Genomic DNA, 20,611 nt, shown 5'->3' on the forward strand with positions numbered 1-20,611 from the left:
TCATCTTTAGGACAATCCTAGATGATAATGTGCAACCAATGTTTTTCTTTTATTTGTTTGTGCCAAGGCAGTATTTATTTCCCATCCTTAGTTGCCCTGACAGCATTAGGAATCGACCACATAGTGTGATACTGGAATCGCATGTAGGCCAGACAAGGCAGTGGTGACAGGTTCCCTTCCATGAAGGACATTAGTGAAACAGTTGGATTCTTACGACAACTCAGCAGCTTTTTGACTCAGCCATTTTTCTAGTGCCAGCCCACAAATTATAAGATTTATTGAATTCAATTTCAGTTTTCCATGCTGGGATTTGAATAAATGACCTTTAGGTTACTAGTTCAGTACCATAACCACTAAACTACTGCACATAAAAGGAGAGAAAAAGCTTGCCATAAAAAAGGGGGAGGGGAAAAATGGACAGAATGACCCAGTAATATAGTAGATGGAATATATTTGGATTTTCAAAAGGCCTTTGATAAGGTACAGTATAATAGACTCATAACTAAGGTCAGAGCATATGGAGTCAGGGGACGAGTAGCAGAATGGATAGCAAGCTGGCTACAAAACAGAAAACAGAGAGTAGGGGTTAAAGGTAGTTACTCAAACTGGCAAAAGGTGGGAAGTGGTGTTCCACAGGGATCGGTGCTGGGACCACTGTTGATCACCATTTACATAAATGATTTGAACTCGAGAATTGGAAGTACAATTTCAAAATTTGCGGGCGACACCAAATTGAGGGGTATAGTTAGGAGGACTGCGACAAAATACGGGAAGACGTTAATAAACTTGCAGAATGGATGTGTAATTGACAAATTAATTTCAATATAGATAAGTGTGAGGTATTACATTTTGCTAGGAAGAATAAGGGGGCTACATATGCTTAGATAGTATGAGTCCAAATGGGGTAGAGGAGCAGAGGGATCTGGGGGTACAGATTCACAAATCACTAAAAGTAGCGAAGCAGATTAATAAGGCCATAAAAACGCAAACCAAGCACTGGGGTTCATTTCTACAGGCATAGAATTGAAAAGCAGAAAAGTTATGTTAAACTTGTATAGAACCTTGGTTCGACCACACTTGGAGTACTGTGTGTGAACAGTTCTGGTCTCCATATTATAAAAAGGATATTGAAGCACTCGTGAAGGTGCAAAAAAGATTTACTAGGTTAGAATCATAGAATGGTTACAGCACAGAAGGAGGCCGTTTGGCTGATCTAGCCCATGCCGGCCCTTTTTAGGGGCAACCCAGTTAGTCCCATTCCCACGCTCTTTCCCCGTAGCCGTGCAAGTTTTTTTACTTCAAGTATTTATCCAATTCCTTTTTAAAAGCCATGATTGAATCTGCTTCCACCACCTTTTCAGGCAGCGCATTCCAGATCATAACTACTCGCTGAGTACAAAAAGTTTTTCTTCATGTCGCTTTGGTTCTTTTGCCAATCACCTTAAATTTGTGTCCTCTGGTTCTCGACCCTTCTGCCAATGGGAACAGTTTCTCTTTATTTACTTCATCTAAACCCTTCGTGATTTTGAACATTTCTATCAAATCTCCTCTTAACCTTCTCTGCTCTAAGGAGAACAACCCCAGCTTCTCCAGTCTATCCACATAACTGAAGTCCCTCATTCCTGGAACCATTCTAGTAAATCTTTTCTGCACCCACTCTAAGGCCTTCACATCCTTCCTAAAGTGTGGTGCCCAGAATTGGACACAATACTCCAGTTGTGGCTGAACCGGTGTTTTATAAAGGTTCAACATAACTTCCTTGCTTTTGTACTCTAGGCCTCTATTTATAAAGCCCAGAATTCCGTATGCTTTTTTTAAACCGCTTTCTCAACCTGTCCTGCCACCTTCAATGATTTGTGCATATATACACCCAGATCTCTCTGTACTTGCACCCCCTTTAGAATTGTATCATTTAATTTATATTGCCTCTCCTCATTCTTCCTGCCAAAATGTATCACTTTCTACTTCTCTGCGTTAAATTTCATCCAGCATGTGTCCGCCCATTCCACCAGCCTGTCTGTGTCTTCTTGAAGTCTATCACTATTCTTCTCACTGTTTACTACACTTCCAAGTTTTGTATCATCTGCAAGTTTGAAATAGTGTCCTGTACACCCAAGTCCAAGTCATTAATATGTACAAAAAAAGCTGTGGTCCTAGTACCGACCCCTGGGGAACACCATTGTATACCTTCCTCCAGTCCGAAAAACAACTGTTCACCACAACTCTCTGTTTCCTGTCACTTAGCCAATTTCGTATCTATGCTGCCACTGCCCCTTTTGTTCCATGGGCTTCAGTTTTGCTGACAAGCTTATATGGACTTTCAAAAGGCGTTTGATAAACAACATCAACTGCATTAGCCTCATCAACCCTTTCTGTCTTTCTGTTACCTCATCAAAAAACTCAATCAAGTTAGTTAAACACGATTTGCCTTTAACAAATCTGTGCTGGCTTTCCTTTATTGTTCCACACTTGTCCAAGTGACTATCAATTTTGTCCCAGATTATCATTTCTAAAAGCTTCCCCACCACTGAGGTTAAACTTACTGGCCTGTAGTTGCTAGGTTTATCCTTGCATCCTTTTTTGAACAAAGGTGTAACATTTGCAATTCTCCAGTCCTCTGGCACCACCCCATATCTAAGGAGGATTGGAACCTCTGCAATTTCCACCCTTCCTTCCATCAGCAACCTAGGATGCATCCCATCTGGACCAGGTGACTTATCTACTTTTAAGTACAGCCAGCCTTTCTAGTACCTCCTCTTTATCAATTTTTAGCCCATCCAGTACCTCAACTACCTCTTCTTTTACTGTGATTTTGGCATCATCTTCTTCCTTGAAGACTCATTTAGTATCTCAACCATGCCCTCTGCCTCCATGCATAGATCTCCTTTTTGGTCCCTAATCTGCCCCACCCCTCCTCCTACTACCCATTTACTATTTATATGCCTATAGAAGACTTTTGGATTCTCTTTTATGTTGGCTGCCAGTCTATTCTCATACTCTCTCTTTGCCCCTCTTATTTCCTTTTTCACTTCTCCTCTGTACTTTCTATATTCAGCCTGGTTCTCACTTGTATTATCAACCTGACATCTGTCATACGCCCCCTTTTTCTGCTTCATCTTACTCTCTCTCTCTCTCTCTTCCATCATCCAGGGAGCTCTGGCTTTGGTTGCCCTACCTTTCCCCCTCGTGGGAATATACCTAGACTGTACTCAAATCATCTCTTTTAAAGGTCACCCATTGTTTGATTACAGTTTTGCCTGCCAATCTTTGATTTCAATTTACCCTGGCCAGATCCATTCTTAACCCATGAAAATTGGCTCTCCTCCAATAAAGTATTTTTACTCTAAATTGCTCCTTGTCCTTTTCTATAACTAATCTAAACCTTATGATACTATGATCACTGATTCCTAAATGTTCCCCCTCTGACACTTGCTCCACTTGACCCATCTCATTCCCCAAAACCAGATCCAGCGATGCCTCCTTCCTCGTTGGGCCGGAAACACACTGATCAAGAAAGTTCTTCTGAACACATTCCAGAAATTCCTCCCCTTCTTTGCCCTTTGCACTATTACTATCCCAATCTATATTAGGATAGTTGAAGTCCCCAATTTTCACTACTCTTTACTCCTTGAACCTCTCTGTAATTTTCCCTGCAAATCTGCTTCTCTATATCCTTCCCACTAGTTGGTGGCCTATTAGTGTAATGGTGTAGTGTAATGGTGCCTCTATTGTTTCTTAACTCTAACCAAATAGATTCTGTCTTTAACCCCTTGAGAATATCCTCTCTCTTCAGCACCACAATATTCTCCTTAATCAATACTGCCATCCCAGCTCTTTTTTCCTTCCCCATCTTTCCTGAACTCTGTATCCAGGAATATTTAGTACCCAATCCTGCCCTTTTTTGAGTCAGATCTCTGTTATCACCACTACATCATATTCCGATGTGGCTATTTGCGCCTGCAGCTTATTTACCACGCTTCGTGCATTTACACACATGGACTCTAAGTCTATCTTAGACCTTCACATATTCTCTCTGAGTCTGATCCCACCATTACTGTACTGTTTCTTACTCTAGTGCTATCTGTTTCTCCCAATCCTTGGTGCAACTTGTTTCTTCTTTCTAATGCTACATCCTGATTCCCATCCCCCTACCAAATTAGTTAAACCCTCCCCCACAGCATAAGTGAACCTCCCCATGAGGACATTGACCCCAGCTCTGTTGAGGAACAACCCGTCCGTCATGAACAGGTCCCTTCTGCCCCAGAACTGGTCCCAATGCCCCAAGAATCTGAAGCCCTCCCTCTTGCACCATGACTCTAACCACTCATTAACCTGCCTTATCTTCCTATTTCTGTACTCACTAGCACGAGGCACTGGGAGTAATCCAGAGATTACTACCTTTTGAGGTCCTGCTTTTTAACTGCCTCCCTAGCTCCTGAAACTCTGACCGTAGGACCTCATCCCTTTTCTACGCCGTTGGTACCCACATGGACCACGACTTCTGGCTGTTCTCCTTCCCCCCGCAGAATGTTCTGCACCCTCTCCGTGATGTCCTTTAACCTGGCACAAGGGAGGCAACACACCATGCAGGACTCACGTCGGTGGTCGCAGAAACGCCTGTCTGTCCCCCTGACTATCGAATCCCCTATAACTACTGCATTTCTACACTTCACTGTACCCCCCTGTGCAGTCCTTTGCCCCATGGTGCCATGCTCAGGACTGCACTCCTTCGAGGTGTCGTCACCCTCACTGGTATTCAGTGCTGAATACCGGTTTGAGATTGCCGCAAACCCAGAAGATTCCTGCGCTGCCTGCCTCTTCCTACCCTTTCGGATGGCCACCTACTTGCTATCCTGAACTCTCTGTGGCTGCGGGGTGACCACCTCCTGGAACGTACGATCCAGGAAAACTTCAGCCTCCCTTATGCTCTGCAGTGACCCCAGCCGCCCCTCAAGCTCAGAAACCCTCAGCTTGAGCTTGATGATACCAGAACTGAGAGGTTATACCTATCAGGAAAGATTGAACAATCTGGGGCTCTTTTCTCTAGAAAAGAGAAGACTGAAGGGTGACCTGATAGAGGTCTTTAAGTTTATGAAAGGGCTTGATAGGGTAGACATAGAAAAGATGTTTCCACTTGTGGGGGAGACCAGAATTAGAGGCTATAAATGTAAGATAGTCACCAATAAACCCAATAGGGAATTCAGGAGAAACTTCTTTACCCAGAGAGTGGTTAGAATGTAGAACTCGCTACCACAAGGAGTAGTTGAGGGGAAGCTGGATAAATACATGAGGGAGAAAGGAATAGAAGGATATGCTGATAGGATTAGATGAAGTATGGTGGGAGGAGGCCTGTGTGGAGCATAAACACCGGCATGGACCTGTTGGGCTGAATGGCCTGTTTCTATGCTATACATTCCATGTAATTCTATGTAATGATGGGATATTCAAAGTAGAGTATTTAGGGATAAATACAAGATTTGCAATTTTTGATTTGGGCCCAAAATACTTGCAATCCTCAAAGGATTTATAAATAAATAGATAAGTATCCGTAAATAAAATCCGATAAAAACAATGTACCTTATAGATCAGTATTTCAAACATCAATTATTTCACACTGTGGCCAAGCAAGACTGTAAGAAAAAAATCTTATAAGTTTGTAATTCTATTTTGTAAATATCTTAATTGGAAAGACCTTGTCCTTGCGTTTGTGATGTATTGCTAGTTGGATTGTCAGTGATGAATTGCAAAGGTTTAGGAAAAGTAAAGTTTCATCTCGGTACAATAAAGATAACATGAAATTGCGTTATAAACCATTGGAAAATTGTGGGGGACATGCACCTGAATATCTGATACGTATTCTTAATGGACCTGGCTATGAGCTGTGGGTTCAATTTTGTACAATTATCCCTTATATGTATACATAAGTAACACAGACAAAGATGCACAGACACAACCTTGACTAACAATGTCATGCACACTAATAGTCCATGAGTGACTACCTGTCATTTTAAGTGTACATATAAATAGAGAGAGAGACAGGGAGAAAGTTTTTTGGAGAAATTTAATGGTTTATTACAAATAAGAAGCAATTATTCCTAATTTCCAGTACTCTATTACTTGTGTGCATCTCACTTTTCTATCTGGGTACACTGTATACCAACTGTACCAAAAGAGCTAACATTTAAGAGCACTCTGTTAGTGCATTTGTCCAACATCCACGATAAATGCAGACATTATATAAATGCTGTACGTACCATGTACAAACTATGTCTTCCGCACTAATAGTGTGTGATAAATGATACCTGTCAGCTTTTACGCTGTGCTTGCAGTATAGCCATAATAAGCAGACTGCACAGGTAAAAACACACAGGATGGCAGACAAAGATGGTATCTTTAATTAAAACAACAAATGGTTATTGCAGAAAAAAATAAATTGATGTATTATCTGATTTCAGAATGAAAAAGTCACAGAATGTTCCCCCTCTCTCAAATTTGACAGTTTCTATATATTGTGCAGCGAGACATTGCAATTTAAATGGATAAAAACATACCAAGTTGCTCACATTTTCGTCAATAATTCTCATTAGTGTTGGTCTTTGTCGGTATCCACGGGTTAAATTGGGCCGCGTATGGGGTCCAGGATGCGCACTTCCGACAGGAAATGCACAGGACGCCATCTTGGTAAAAGGGTTTGTGTAACATGTAGAGCAGGCAGATTGTGACGTGAATCAGTGTGCATCGCTGATTTGAAGCCCCTGCTGCCATTTTGGATCTCCACACTCCAGCCAATGCCCTGTCTTAACCTCACACAGATGAACATGACGTTAAATGGCAGGAGGCACTCCCCCACCAATGCTATTTAAAGTGATCATTCATTGCTCCCTTTCTCCCTGCCCACCCATTCCCCAACCCCAAGTCTTCCTCTCTCCCAGAATCCCAACTCCTGCATTCCACCCAGGTTCCCGAAACAAATGTAATCCAATTAAACGCACCGCTTTTCATGGGCAAAAAAGATCATGCAGCACCTTTTATCTTTGTATCTGTAGCATTACATTCAGAAAATGTAGATTCTATTTAAAACCCTGGCAAATGAAGGGAATGGTATTAGGAGGCAGGAACATCCCAATATGGCAAGCTAAAGAGCCCAAATAAAATAGAGGTAATAAAACAATCGATTCTATAGTTTTTTCTCTGTTTTCCTGTGAGGAGGTGCTTGGCCCACAGTTGGAACTGCTCACAATAGCAATGCTCAGTAAAAGTCTTTTACTTTTACAGGGTAGACTTTGCTTCTACAAATGTCTTTTATCCTTATAGTGTAAGGATAGAGCTGCTTCTTTTTTAACTCCTTTGTTAATCTTAAAATTGGCCAACCAGAAAATATATTTGCCTGATTTGAAGTTTAACAACCACCCCATCAAATAAAATGCTTTTATGAGACAGTACATTGCCGGGAATTTATTAGCCAAACGAAGATATATTTCACCACGTAAATCACCATCTAGGAACTGGTGAATTAGTGAGTGGCCATTGCAATCTCTTTAAATTACCCGACAAGATATACGGGTCAATCTTCCTGGATGTTAAACAGGAGCAGTGCACTTGAAGTGTGCTGTCCTGTCCAGCCCTGGGATCGCCCCGGTTTCCTGCCATGGCCATTTAAGTGCCTGGGGCTGGCCAGGGTCTAGTGCTGGCAGTAGACCCTAGAACATCAGAGGAGACCTTTTAAGCCTGCAGTCTCTTCTCTAACCTGAGCGATTGGAACTTTCTGGCTGACAACCTCTATCGGCAGCCAGAAGGTTTCAAATCAGTCTGAAGATCTTGGGGGTGAGGGCTACAAATAATAAAGGAGCTTGCCCAGGGATCCCCATAGATTCTCCAGTCAGCCGGGGCTGGGGTCAAGCTAGAGTACTAGCTTTTCTGATCATCCTTGGGCACATCAACATTCAACAAGCATGGTGATGGCAAAAGGAGCAGAAGACCTGCTTTGTTGATGTGGTACTATCTTGTTCCCCGAACACTCCCCCAAGTAAGCCCTGGAAATCCTGGGGCAATATTAAAGGTGCTCTTTTTTTCCTGACCCTTGCATCCAGGGAATACTCAACTACCCAGGTGCAGGGGTAAGGAAAATGAGCCCTATAATGTTACTTTAAGAAGGTGTTCACACTTTTTTTATTCGTTCATGGGATGTGGGTGTCGCTGGCAAGGCCAGCATTTATTGCCCATCCCTAATTGCCCTTGAGAAGGTGCTGATGAGCTGCCTTCTTGAACCGCTGCAGTCCATGTGGTGAAGGTTCTCCCACAGTACTGTTAGGTAGGGAGTTCCAGGATTTTGACCCAGCGACGATGAAGGAATGGCGATATATTTCCAAGTCTGGATGGTGTGTGACTTGGAGGGGAACGTGCAGATGGTGTTGATCCCATGTGCCTGCTGTTCTTGTCCTTCTAGGTGGTAGAGGTCGCGGGTTTGGGAGGTGCTGTCGAAGAAGCCTTGGCAAGTTGCTGCAGTTCTTCCGAAGATGGTATACACTGCAGCCACTGTCCGCTGGTGGTGAAGGAAGTGAATGTTTAGGGTGGTGGATGGGGTGCCAATCAAGCGGGCTGCTTGAGTGTTGTTGAAGCTGCACTCATCCAGGCAAGTGGAGAGTATTCCATCACACTCCTGACTTGTGCCTTGTAAATGGTGGAAAGGCTTTGGGGAGTCAGGAGGTGAGTCACTCGCCGCAGAATATCCAGCCTCTGACCTGCTCTCATAGCCACAGTATTTATATGGCTGGTCCAGTTAAGTTTCTGGTCAATGGTGACTCCTAGGATGTTGATGGTGGGGGATTCGGCAATGGTAATGCCGTTGAATGTCAAGGGGAGGTGGTTGGACTCTCCTGTTGGAGATGGACATTGCCTGGCACTTGTTTGGCGCGAATGTTACTTGCCACTTATCAGCCCAAGCCTGGATGTTGTCCAGGTCTTGCTGCATGCGGGCAGGGACTGCTTCATTATCTGAGGGGTTGCGAATGGAACTGAACACTGTGCAATCATCAGCGAACATCCTCATTTCTGACCTTATGATGGAGGGAAGGTCATTGATGAAGCAGCTGAAGATGGTTGGGCCTAGGACATTGCTGCAGGAGTTCCTCAGGGCAATGTCCTGGGGTTGAGATGATTGGCCTCCAACAACCACTACCATCTTCCTTTGTGCTAGGTATGACTCCAGCTAGGGCTTCTTGGTGCCACACTCAGTCAAATGCTGCCTTGATATCAAGGGCAGTCACTCTCACCTCACCTCTGGAATTCAGCTCTTTTGTCCATGTTTGGACCAAGGCTGTAATGAGGTCTGGAGCCGAGTGGTCCTGGCGGAACACAAACTGAGCATCGGTGAGCAGGTTATTGGTGAGTAAGTGTGGCTTGATAGCACTGTCGACGACACCTTCCATCACTTTGCTGATGATTGAGAGTAGACTGATTGGGCGGTAATTGGCCGGATTGGAGTTGTCCTGCTTTTTGTGGACAGGACATACCTGGGCAATTTTCCACATTAGCTAACTAACAGAAAACAAAGAGTCGGGATAAAAGGGTCATTTTCAAAATGGCAGTCTGTAACTAGTGGGGTGCTGCAGGGCTCAGTGCTGGGGCCTCAATTATTTACAATATATATTAATGACTTGGATGACGGAACAGAGTGTCTTGTGGCCAAATTTGCTGATGATACAAAGATAGGTGGAAAAGCAAGTTGCAAGGAGGACACAACGTGTCTGTAAAGGGATATTGACAGGTTAAGCGAATGGGCAAAAATTTGGCAGATGGAATATAATGTGGGAAAATGTGAAGTCATCCACTTTGGGAGGAAAAGTAAAAAAGCAAAATATTATTTGAATGGAGAAATACTACAAAATGTACAGAGGGATCTGGATGTCCTCGTACATGAAACACAAAAGTCAACATACAGGTGCAGCAGGTAATCCGGAAGGCAAAGGGAATATTGGCCTTTATTTCTAGGGGGATGGAGTATAAAAGCAGGGAAGTCATGCTACAACTGTACAGGGTGCTGGTGAGACCACACCTGGAGTACTGCGTACAGTTCTGGTGAACTTATTTAAGGAAGGACATAATTGCATTGGAGGCAGTTCAGAGAAGGTTCACTAAGTTGATTACGGGTATGAAAGGGTTGTCTTATGAGGAAAGATTGGGTCTCTACTCATTGGAGTTTAGAAGAATGAGAGGAGATCTTATTGAAACATACAAGATTCTGAGGGGACTCGATAGGGTAGATGCTGAGAGGATGTTACCCCTCATGGGGGAAATCTAAAACGAGGGGGCATAGTCTCAGAATAAGGGATCACCCTTATTCTGAGACTATGCCCGTTTAAGACGGAAATGAGGAGGAATTTCTTCTCCCAGAGGGTCGTGAATCTTTGGAATTCTTTACCCCAAAAAACTGTGGAGGCTGAGTCATTGAATGCATTCAAGGCTGAGTTGGACAAATTATTGATCAGCAAGGGAGTCAAAGGATATGGGAAAAAGGCGGGAAAGTGGAGTTGAGGTAAAAATCAGATCTGCCATGATCTCATTAAATGGCGGAGCAGGCTCGAGGGGCCGAATGGCCTACTCCTGCTCTTATCTCTTATGGTCTCTTATTGTCAGGTAGATGCCAGTGTTGTTGCTGTACTGAAACAGCTTGGCTAGAGGCGTGGCTAGTTCTGGAGCACAAGTCTTCAGCACAACAGTCGGGATGTTGTCGGGGCCCATAGCCTTTATTGTAACCAGAGCACTCAGCCATTTCTTGATATCACGTGGAGTGAATCAAATTGGCTGAAGACTGGCTTCTGTGATGGTGGGGATATTGGGAGGAGACAGAGATGGATCATCCACTCGGCACTTCTGGTTAAAGATAGTTGCAAACGCTTCATCCTTGTCTTTTGCACTCACTTGCTGGACTCCGCCATCATTGAGGATGGGAATGTTTACAGAGCCTCCTCCTCCCGTTAGTTGTTTAATTATCCACCACCATTCACGACTGGATGTGGCAGGACTGCAAAGCTTTGATCTGATCCGTTGGTTGTGGAATCCTTAGCTCTGTATATAGCATGTTGCTTCCGATGTTTAGCATGCATGTAGTCCTGTGTTGTAGCTTCATCAGGTTGGCACTTCATTTTTAGGTACGCCTGGTGCTGCTCCTGGCATGCTCTTCTACACTCATCATTTAACCAGGGTTGATCCACTAGCTTGTTGGTAATGGTAGAATGAGGAATATGCCGGGTCATGAGGTTGCAGATTGTGCTGGAATACAATTGTGCTGCTGCTGATAGCCCACAGCGCCTCATGGATGCCCAGTTTGAGCTACTTGATCTGTTCTGAATCTATCCCAATTAGCACGGTGATACTGCCACACAACACATTGGATGGTGTCCTCAGTGCGAAGACGGGACTTCGTCTCCACAAGGACTGTGCGGTGGTCACTCCTACCAATACTGTCATGGACAGATGCATCTGCGACAGGTAGTTTGGTGAGGACGAGGTCAAGTCGGTTTTTCCCTCGTGTTGGTTTGCTCATCACCTGCTGCAGGCCCAGTCTGGTAGCTATGTCCTTCAGGACTCGGCCAGCTCGGTCAGTAGTGGTGCTACCGAGCCACTCTTGATGGACATTGAAGTCCCCCACCCAGAGTACGTTCTGTGCCCTTGCTACCCTCAGTGCTTCCTCCAAGTGGTGCTCAACATGGAGGAGGACTGATTCATCAGCTGAGGGAGGGCGGTAGGTGGTAATCAGCGGGAGGTTTCCTTGCCCATGTTTGACCTGATGCCATGAGATTTCATGGGTCCGGAGTCAATGTTGAGGACTCCCAGGGCCACTCCCTCCTGACTGTATACCACTGTACTGCCACCTCTGGTGGGTCTGTCCTGCTGGTGGGACAGGACATACCCAGGGATGGTGATGGAAGAGTTTGGGATGTTGGCTGAAAGGTATGATTCTGTGAGTATGGCTATGTCATGCTGTTGCTTGACTAGTCTGTGGGACAGCTCTCCCAATTTTTCAGAAGTCCCCAGATGTTAGTGAGGAGGACTTTGCAGGGTCGACTGGGCTTGGTTTGCCTTTGTCGTGTCCAGTGCCTAGTGGTCCATCCAGTTTTATTCTTATTGTGACTTTCTGTAGTGAGATTGTACAAATGAGTGGCTTGCTAGGCCATTTCAGAGGGCAATTAAGAATCAACCACATTGCTGTGGGTCTGGAGTCACATATCGGCCAGACTGGGTAAGGACGGCAGGTTTCCTTCCCTAAACGACATTAGTGAACCAGGTGGGATTTTACGACAATCCGGTAGTTTCATGGCCACCATTACTGATACTAGTTATTTTATTCCAAATCTTTTTTATTTAATTATTTAACATCTCCAGTATATCAGATTTGGCAGAGTTTTTATTTAACTGAAAGCTGCTTGTATATTAAAATTTAGTAATTTGGTTATGTACATTTTTCCTGTTATATGCAGTAACGTAGTCCAAGATTAAATTACTGAAAGATCTGTCCTTGTTTTGACATGTGTGGGATTTACTTAAACGTCTCTCGTTGTGCAGTGTGGTACCATGCTGGTTAGGAAACTAGTTTCATACAATTGTGTTCATTGATACTCAAATCCACCAGAGATGCTTATGATGAACATTGTCAGCTTTTCACTAGGCTGCTAAGAAGGACTGTAAACTCCTTAGACCAGTGATAGTTGTAATGTCCAGAAATTGGATCACATCTGAATCTGTGTACAGCACGTTCTGCACATGCCTAATGAGGCCATGGCAGGACCACAGGACCACGGCCTCATTAATATAATAACGCCAAGCTGCGGGTGCCAGTCGCGGCCCCAGAGACAGCTCGCTGGTTTACAAGGGGGTAACAAGATTGACCGGCTGTGTGGCCAGCCGGGAATCTAAGGTGAGCCCTGGATGGGGGGTGGGGGGAGAGGCAAATGGAAGGGGGGCGAGTGGAGGGCGGCAGCCGGCCGCAATTTCAATGTGGAGCTGGGAGGAGCGTCCTTACTCCTCCTGGCTCCACATCATGTAGGTTTTTTTAACCTTTGTGGTGGTTTGGCTGCATGTCGACTAAGTAATCCCCTGCTGTGTTCAGGGCAAAACAATTTCAAGTTTAGATCCTCTATTAGCATATTCAACGCCTGTTTTAGGTGGTTGCCAGGGACTCCTCTGCAGCGCCCAAACCAATATGGCGTCGAACGAATTTCCGACACTATTTGGGCATGGGAGGTTGGGCCCCTAAATTGAAGCTTTTTGCACCCGTTTACTGCCCAGTGCAGTGAAGTCCAATTTCATCCCACGTATCTGAAATCAAGATCTTGTTGTATGGGGAATCACAAACACAGGCCGATATCGTATCACTCCATAATGCAGCATGTTACAGCATTCCTGAGAGTGGTCCTTGAACAAAGCATTGGCTGGGATCACGATCCCCCAAAAAAGTAATAATGTTTTAGACTAGCTTATTAGCAGGGGGGAGGATGGTAAGATTGTGGGGGCGGGTGGGGGGGTGGTCAGTAAGAGAAGGGAAAGATTGGCTGACTGTTTTTTATCCAGTAGCATGTTGTGTGCCTTGTATTAGCACAGTAAGGGATTGACATTGGGTGTTATGGAAGACTGCACAACCCATTTCCTGTCCTTCCAAGAGGACATGTGGAGGTGAGCAACAATGACAGGAGGAATATTTTTAGAATAAATTATGATGGTTTTCAGCGATATCTTCGACAAGCATTTTTTTTAAAACACACTTTAATGTGGCCTAGATGTTCTGTGAGTGCAATTTATTTTTTGATTTGTGATTTTAATAAACATGCACCAAGGCCTCTAGAAATGCAGTCATTACTTTAATTACTGGAACATTAAAAATAACTGAGTGAATGGCTGGCAGGTAAATCTAGGTTGTGGTTCTGTGTTCTAAGTTCAGTGTGAATGTCATCATATGTAGGATGTCATACAAATAACTGATGGTGTTTTTAATGATTGATTAATGATTGTAGTGTAGAGCTATTAGATTAGAATAAGGATCCCTTGTGTCCTCTTGTACTTTAAATTTGTTCTGTGTTCTGGGTGTGAGCTTTGCGGTGATGTTTCTGTCTTGCAATTAAATAGCTTCTCAATGCTCATTATCAAGGCTCACGCCTTGGATAAGGTTCGAATGGGCACCCATGGAACTAAAACCTTAGCAAGGAGTCAATACCGTAAGAGGGAGAAAATTAGTGAGGTGCAAGAATTTTTTTAAATTCAAGAGTGGCATTAGGTTAAAAAGTATGCTCTTACCTGTGAGTTGCAAAGTTGTGGGTTTAAGCCCTACTCTAGGACTTGAGCACATAATCTAGACTGACACTTCAATGCAGTACTCAGGGGGTGCCGTGTTGTCGGATGGGCCATCCTTCAGATGATACAATAACAGAGACACTGGGGGGACTTTTAATCCCCAAGAACGGAGGATTGGGGGTGGGTGGGTAGTTAAAATAATTGGTTTTTCGAGCGTAACAGAGGCGTGTTTGGACGCGTGCGAGAAACAGTCAGGACCTTAATTAGTTCAGGCGGGTGGGTATTTATAGCATCAATTAACGTCCTTATGAGACGTTAATTAGGTCTTTTTAAATTGATTTTCACAGAGCTTTAAATTTAACGCCTCCAGCGCGGGTTTCCCGGGGCTCGTGACTCTCGCCAGTGAAAAGGAGGCGAGAAGGGCTGGATCATCAGGTAAGTGCCTTTATTGCACTGCTTGTGGGCCAGGAGGAGCAGGAGTGTTTCCTCCAGGCCCAACAAGTCTACCTGCTGCGAAGGGACCCCCGCGATTGGCCGATCACCCCCCCCCCCCCACAATGTCCGATACCCCCCCATGTCCATCTTCTCCCCTGCGATGTCCAACTGCTCCCCCCCAATGTCCGACTTCCTCCCCCACCATTCAAACCCTGAAGATCCTGCTCTCTCCCTGACATCATTCAAACTCTGACTTACTTTCCATCCGCTCCCCGGCTGCTCTCCCGTCCAACAGACAGACAGCCTATCAATCAAGCTGGCTGTTGGGCTGGAAACCTTTTGAAAAATTTTAAAACGGGTCCTACTGTTAAATTCCGAGTTTCCCGTCTGCAAAACCCCCTCCCCACTCTCTTACTGGCTCGAAGTTATTAACGGGGTCACTTTCTGCCTGTTACTTTGATTCAGGTGGACATTAAAGATCCCATGGCACAATTTGAAGAGCAAGGAGTTCTCTTTGTCTCCTGGCCAACTTTCCTCCCTCAACAAAAAAACACGCTTATTTGGCCATTCATCTTATTGCTGTTTGTGGAATTTGTCTACATAGCAATAGTCACTCCACTCAAAGTGAAGTGCTTTGAGAAGTTTCTCAGAGATGTGATAAGGCACTATATGCGTGTACGTCTTACTTTTCTTTTAGACTTTTAATCTATTGATATCACAAGACTATAGACAAGGGGGATTAAATAGGCTTGTGTAACGCCCGTCTTTCAGGTGCTACGTGGCCACCCAAGGTCCCAAAATAGCGTCCAAGTTGCACATGCACACTTCCGACGGGAAGTGCACAGCGCACCATTTAGTACAGGAGGGAGTGCTCGCGAGATTATCACACGCTGGCAACATGCAGTGGAGGGAGCTACTCAGCTAGGTCAGTGTGCGACGCTAGTTGCAGGCCGCCATTTCCATTTTGGATGGCCCCAGTGAATTGGACGCCATGTGCTGACCTCACTCAGCAGAACATGATAGTAACTGGCATGATGGCCTCCTCGCCAGTTGTATTTAAAGGGACCATTCAGAACTTACAAGTAAATTGCTGGACTATTACTTTTGACTGCTGCTTGACCTCTAGGTGATTTTTGCTGAGTTCTAGCACTGTTCAAAGTTGAATTTGACTTCACAGAGAGAGGTCTGGCTGCCTTTGCACTCCTGTTGTTGTCTCCTTCACAAATTATCTGGCTCCAGATATGGGTGGCCTGGTAGGGCTGCCTCAAGTAATAAAGCATGACTGGGAGCATGAAGGAAGGCACCACAGGCAGGACAAGGTGCCAGAGGGTGGAGAGAGGAGGAGGAGGAGGAGGAGGAGCAGGATCTCAGCAGGAGGCCATATCTACAAAGGGTCTTCAGTGGACTACTTCCCCTAGCTCAGCTTCAGTGAGGAGCAGCATATGAGGCATCTTCGCTTTATCAAATAGGTTGTTATTGAGCTATGTCAGCTGCTGCAGCCACAACTGCTGCCTCAAACCAGGGCAGGGACAGCACTGCCCGTGGCTGTCAAGGTCACCGTCACACTCAACATTTTATGCTCCTTTCAGGCTGCAACAGGTGAGATTAGCAACATCTCCTAGTTCGCTGTACACCTATGTATCGGGGAAGTCACCGAGGCTCTGTACACCAAGAGAAACACTTACATCTCCTTCCCCATTGACAGAGAGAAGCAGGATGAGAGAGCACAAGGTTTCGCCCACATGGCAGGTTTCTACATGGTGCAGGGTGCCATTGACTGTACGCACATTGCCTTGCGTGCTTCCCATCAGAATCCTGCAATATTTATCAATTGAAAAGGATTCCACTCTCTTGGGGTGGCACCTCAGCAATCCTAGTGCTCTGTTGGAGAATAGAGTGCTGGACTACTGTGACATCCTGGAAGCTGCTTTCAACAGTGGCACCCAGAGCCAAGATGGCAGCATTTGTGCTTTGATGGCAGCTATGAGATTTGTCATGAGATGCTGTATCATGGTGGGTTCCACAGCTGTCCTGATGATGCTGACCACTTCATGTTCGCAAGGATGGTCTCCAAGCTCTGCAGAAAGTCCTGAGCCAAGTTGGAACTGGACTCCTCCACTATCCGCGACATTGTGCGCAAGCTCCCCGGCAGGCTTCCCAGTGCACCAGGCGTTTCCTAGTGTCTGCCCATTAGCCTTTGTCGGTAGCCTGGCCCATCGAAGTCTACATCGGAGTCCTCTGCAGCGGAACTAGAATCTGACCTCACCCTCCGATGAACTGGCACCTGTGGTGTCCTGTCTGTCCACCCTGACCCCTGCGCACTTGTGCCCAGTGAGTCATCACATGCAGATCCCTCCTCTAACCTAACCTCTAAGGTGTGCGTGGTGTCAGTATCTGAGCTGGTGGCTGCGAGAGTGAGATCAAGTGACGGTGCATCTTCATGTTCACTCTGCTGCTCTTCCTCCACTAGCTGAGGGACTTCTACATCCCAGTGAGCTGAAATAAAAAGGGACAAGGGCTGTGGGGAGAGCAGAGAGGAAGAAGTACGTGTTGAGAGCTTCTGCAGCTTGTCACGCAGAGTGTGTGGGGTGAGGGAGAAGTGAAGGGAGATGGAGGATTTGGTTTAAGGAAACCCTGCTCGGTGAGTCTTCCAGTGTCGGCGCTGCCACAGCCTCCACTATTGCCCATCCCATTATTGCCAGCACCATCTCCTCTCTGGGGGAAAGGGTGTGTAGTCGTGCTGCTCCTCCACCAGTGGCGGTCTGCTGCCTCGTGTTATGTGCCACCTACACCTACAAGAAAGAGGGAAATGTGTTAGTGAGAACCTTCCGATATGTTTGGGTAATGTGGTTGTCATAGTTGAATAGCTGCCAGTGTGTCTGTAAGATGTGTGTTGTGCATGTGAATTTTGTAATAGTGCTGAGTGTGTGAGGGTGAGATGAAGGGTATTAATTGAACTCTGCTGTACTGATTGTCTTAGATTGCAGGTTGGTGGAGGATGGGAGTGCTGTGAATTCAGCAGTTGATGAGGCTATGAGTGGTGCAGCTGTTAGGAGATGCCATTTGAAGATTGATCTTACCTTGACAATTCTTGTCAGATCATTGAGCTTCTTCCGGCACTCTATCCATGTCCAAGAAGCCATGCTTTTCGCATTCACCTCATCTGCAACCTCCTCCCACTGCCTACACATGAGATACCTGCAAGGCTTCCTGCCCCCTGGGGGGTACAGAATGTCCCTCCCCTTCTCGACCTCCTGCACCAAGGCTCCAGTACAGCATCTGAGAACCTTGGTGCCCGTTCTCTGCCAGCTTCAGCCATTTCACCTCACAGAAACAACTTCAGTCGATCTGCAGCCACAATTCACTTCCCCTTTAAGAGGTGGTGGCTGCCTTTAAGTAGCGTCGTGCACTCCTCATATCGGGCCTCCTCCTCATGCATGCAGTCAATGACCAGCACGGGTAGCGCTAGCTGCATGCACCAAGCATGGAAATCAGCAGGCAGCACGGATCTTATGTGGTGGATTCGAATCCCACTCCAGAGACTTGAGCACATAATCTAGGCTGGCACTTCAGTGCAGTACTGAGGGAGTGCTGATTTTTTAATTTTTAATTCCTTTACAACATGTGTGTATTCTTATTTCACAATCTTCATTGGTAACTGTGCTCATTATGTAATGACTATCGTGCATAAAAACGTCCATGAGGATGGGGAGGAGTGGCAAGTGTGACAAGGTGATGGATTGTTTGGTGTGTGTCCAAGGTTCAAATTGTGAACTACACCCCTGCACATACCCACCATTATGCTGCACTGAAATCAATGCTAGTGACAACGCTGAATAAAAATGGTAAAGTAAAATCAATGGCAAATTTTGTTTGCACTTTTCACTCTGTAGGAGTTAAAAATTGACTAATAGATTTTTATAGTTCCTAGGGGTGAAATCCTAATAAATCAATAATCTGTAACTAGAATTTTATGTAGCACTTTGAAGCCTGATGAGAAGGTGGCTGCTTGGGAATGGAGCAAGAGTCTACTCTATCGTAGCTCAGCCTGTTCATTTAACATTTTATTAAGCAAGAAATAACAAATTTGCATTTATAAAGTGGCTTTCACATCCTCAGGATATCCCAAAGTGCTTTACAGCCAAAGAATTACTTGTGAAGTGTAGTCAATTTTTTGTCATTATTGCTCTTTATTGTGTTTCTTTCTGTTTAATCTTCTTTCTCACATTTGGTTTGTTTGTCTTTCATTTCATTCCCTTTATTCCTCTTATTTTTTTAATTTTCTTAGTTCTTTCTTTACTAACTATATTGTTTTCCTCTTCTCTCATTTCTTCTTCTCAATTTTTTCTCGGTTCTGCACTGCACTCATTCCATCATGAGTCCATCATTGTCTCCAGCCTTGAACAAGTAATTAGCAACCCATTGCCCAATGTGCAGCAGCTAGTAGTCATATGATAGAAGCTGCCAGCCATTGCCTGAGCCCTGTGAGTTTAGCTGTAAGACTGCATCTTAATGTCCTTTTGAGTTGAATGAGTTATCTGTGTTCTAACCGGATTATTAAATCGTCCACTGCTCCACTGGTGTAGAAGAGAAAACAAATAATTAAGGTGATCTAAGGAGAACATGTAGATCTGGGGCCAGAGGAGATTGCCTATAAGGTGCTTTATAGGACACTATGACCAAAGTCAGACAGTTAGTAGGCCCTGATGATGGTGAATGACAACCTGGTCTTGGTGCTGGTCTTTGGAGACTCTACAGTTTAAAACCTTACTGGGCAGTGCTACACTACATCAGCTTTAGCAAGAAATACAAATCCATTGTAGGAAGTACAGGAAAGAAATAATGGCTTAGAAATTTAAACTATTAAGCCTTCATTATGGCAGGCAGGAAGTGCACACCCATTACGAGCTGGGAGTGCACTACCTGACATATTGGTAAAGGCCAAAAAATCGGTGTGCAGTGCCCATGTCTGAAACAGGCGTTAGGCCCTTTGCAAATGCAATAAGGGGCCTAATGACTGTTTGTTTGAGGCCCCCACTGCACGATTGGTTTACCCTCAGGCAACCAGCGCCAGGGCTCGCTGCATTCAGGAAAACCAGGTTTATGTGCCCAAGATCAGGAACTCAGATCCACGGATCCCAGGATAGATATGGGTAAGGAAAACCACTTGGTCTGCCTTAGCTCAACCAACCACAGAGACGATTCTAGGCTTTCGCCTCCACTACCCTATCTAGAAGTGTGTTCCAGGTGTTGATCACTTTTTATGTGGAAAAACCTCCCAACATCAGTCTTAAATTTACTTTTGTTCTACTGCCAAAGTTTATTTTGAAGCAAGCCTGAGTAATGCAACATTGTAATAAAAACTGTTCCTCACTTCTTAATGTAGGGGCTAAATTCAATTTTAAAGTAAGAGATTTGATAAAATAGCATAAAGTCCCAGTGTACGCTCCACGGTTTCCTGAAATACAGCATTAACATTCCATGAAAATCGAACAGAATAACTAACTGGGGACTTGCCCCTTGAGAGAAGGGAAAATTCAGGTTACCTGAGCTACCTCATGCCACGACCTCCTGACCCGGTCGCCCCCTCTTTATCACTTACCTGAGCTTCGCCTGCGAGCTTCCTGACGCTCATGGCAGCTCAATGTAAACGAGGCCCGAGCGCAATATCACGGCGTCTCGGGCCTCACTACTCAGGCGCAAGGACCGCTCCCTCGGTGCCCCCGAAATTTCCGTGCCATAAACTTTTATAATCATATGAATAACTTGTAAAAAGAAGGAAGATTTTGAGGAGGGAACAGTAAGCTAATAAGTAAAACACTTGCAACTTAAGCAAATACTGCAAATCCACTGTGGGAGATAGAGCAATAAATATTTTATAATGTAAACG

General features: G+C 44.9%; 1 protein-coding gene across 1 annotated transcript in view; it reads left to right on the plus strand.

The window, feature by feature from the left end:
* The window catches only part of rims2a (regulating synaptic membrane exocytosis 2a), a 993,532-nt gene that overhangs the window by 481,577 nt on the left and 491,344 nt on the right, over positions 1-20,611 (plus strand). The gene's annotated exons all lie outside the window — the stretch shown is intronic.

The sequence above is a fragment of the Heptranchias perlo genome, chromosome 3, assembly GCF_035084215.1.
Source record: "Heptranchias perlo isolate sHepPer1 chromosome 3, sHepPer1.hap1, whole genome shotgun sequence".
NCBI lineage: Eukaryota > Metazoa > Chordata > Chondrichthyes > Hexanchiformes > Hexanchidae > Heptranchias > Heptranchias perlo.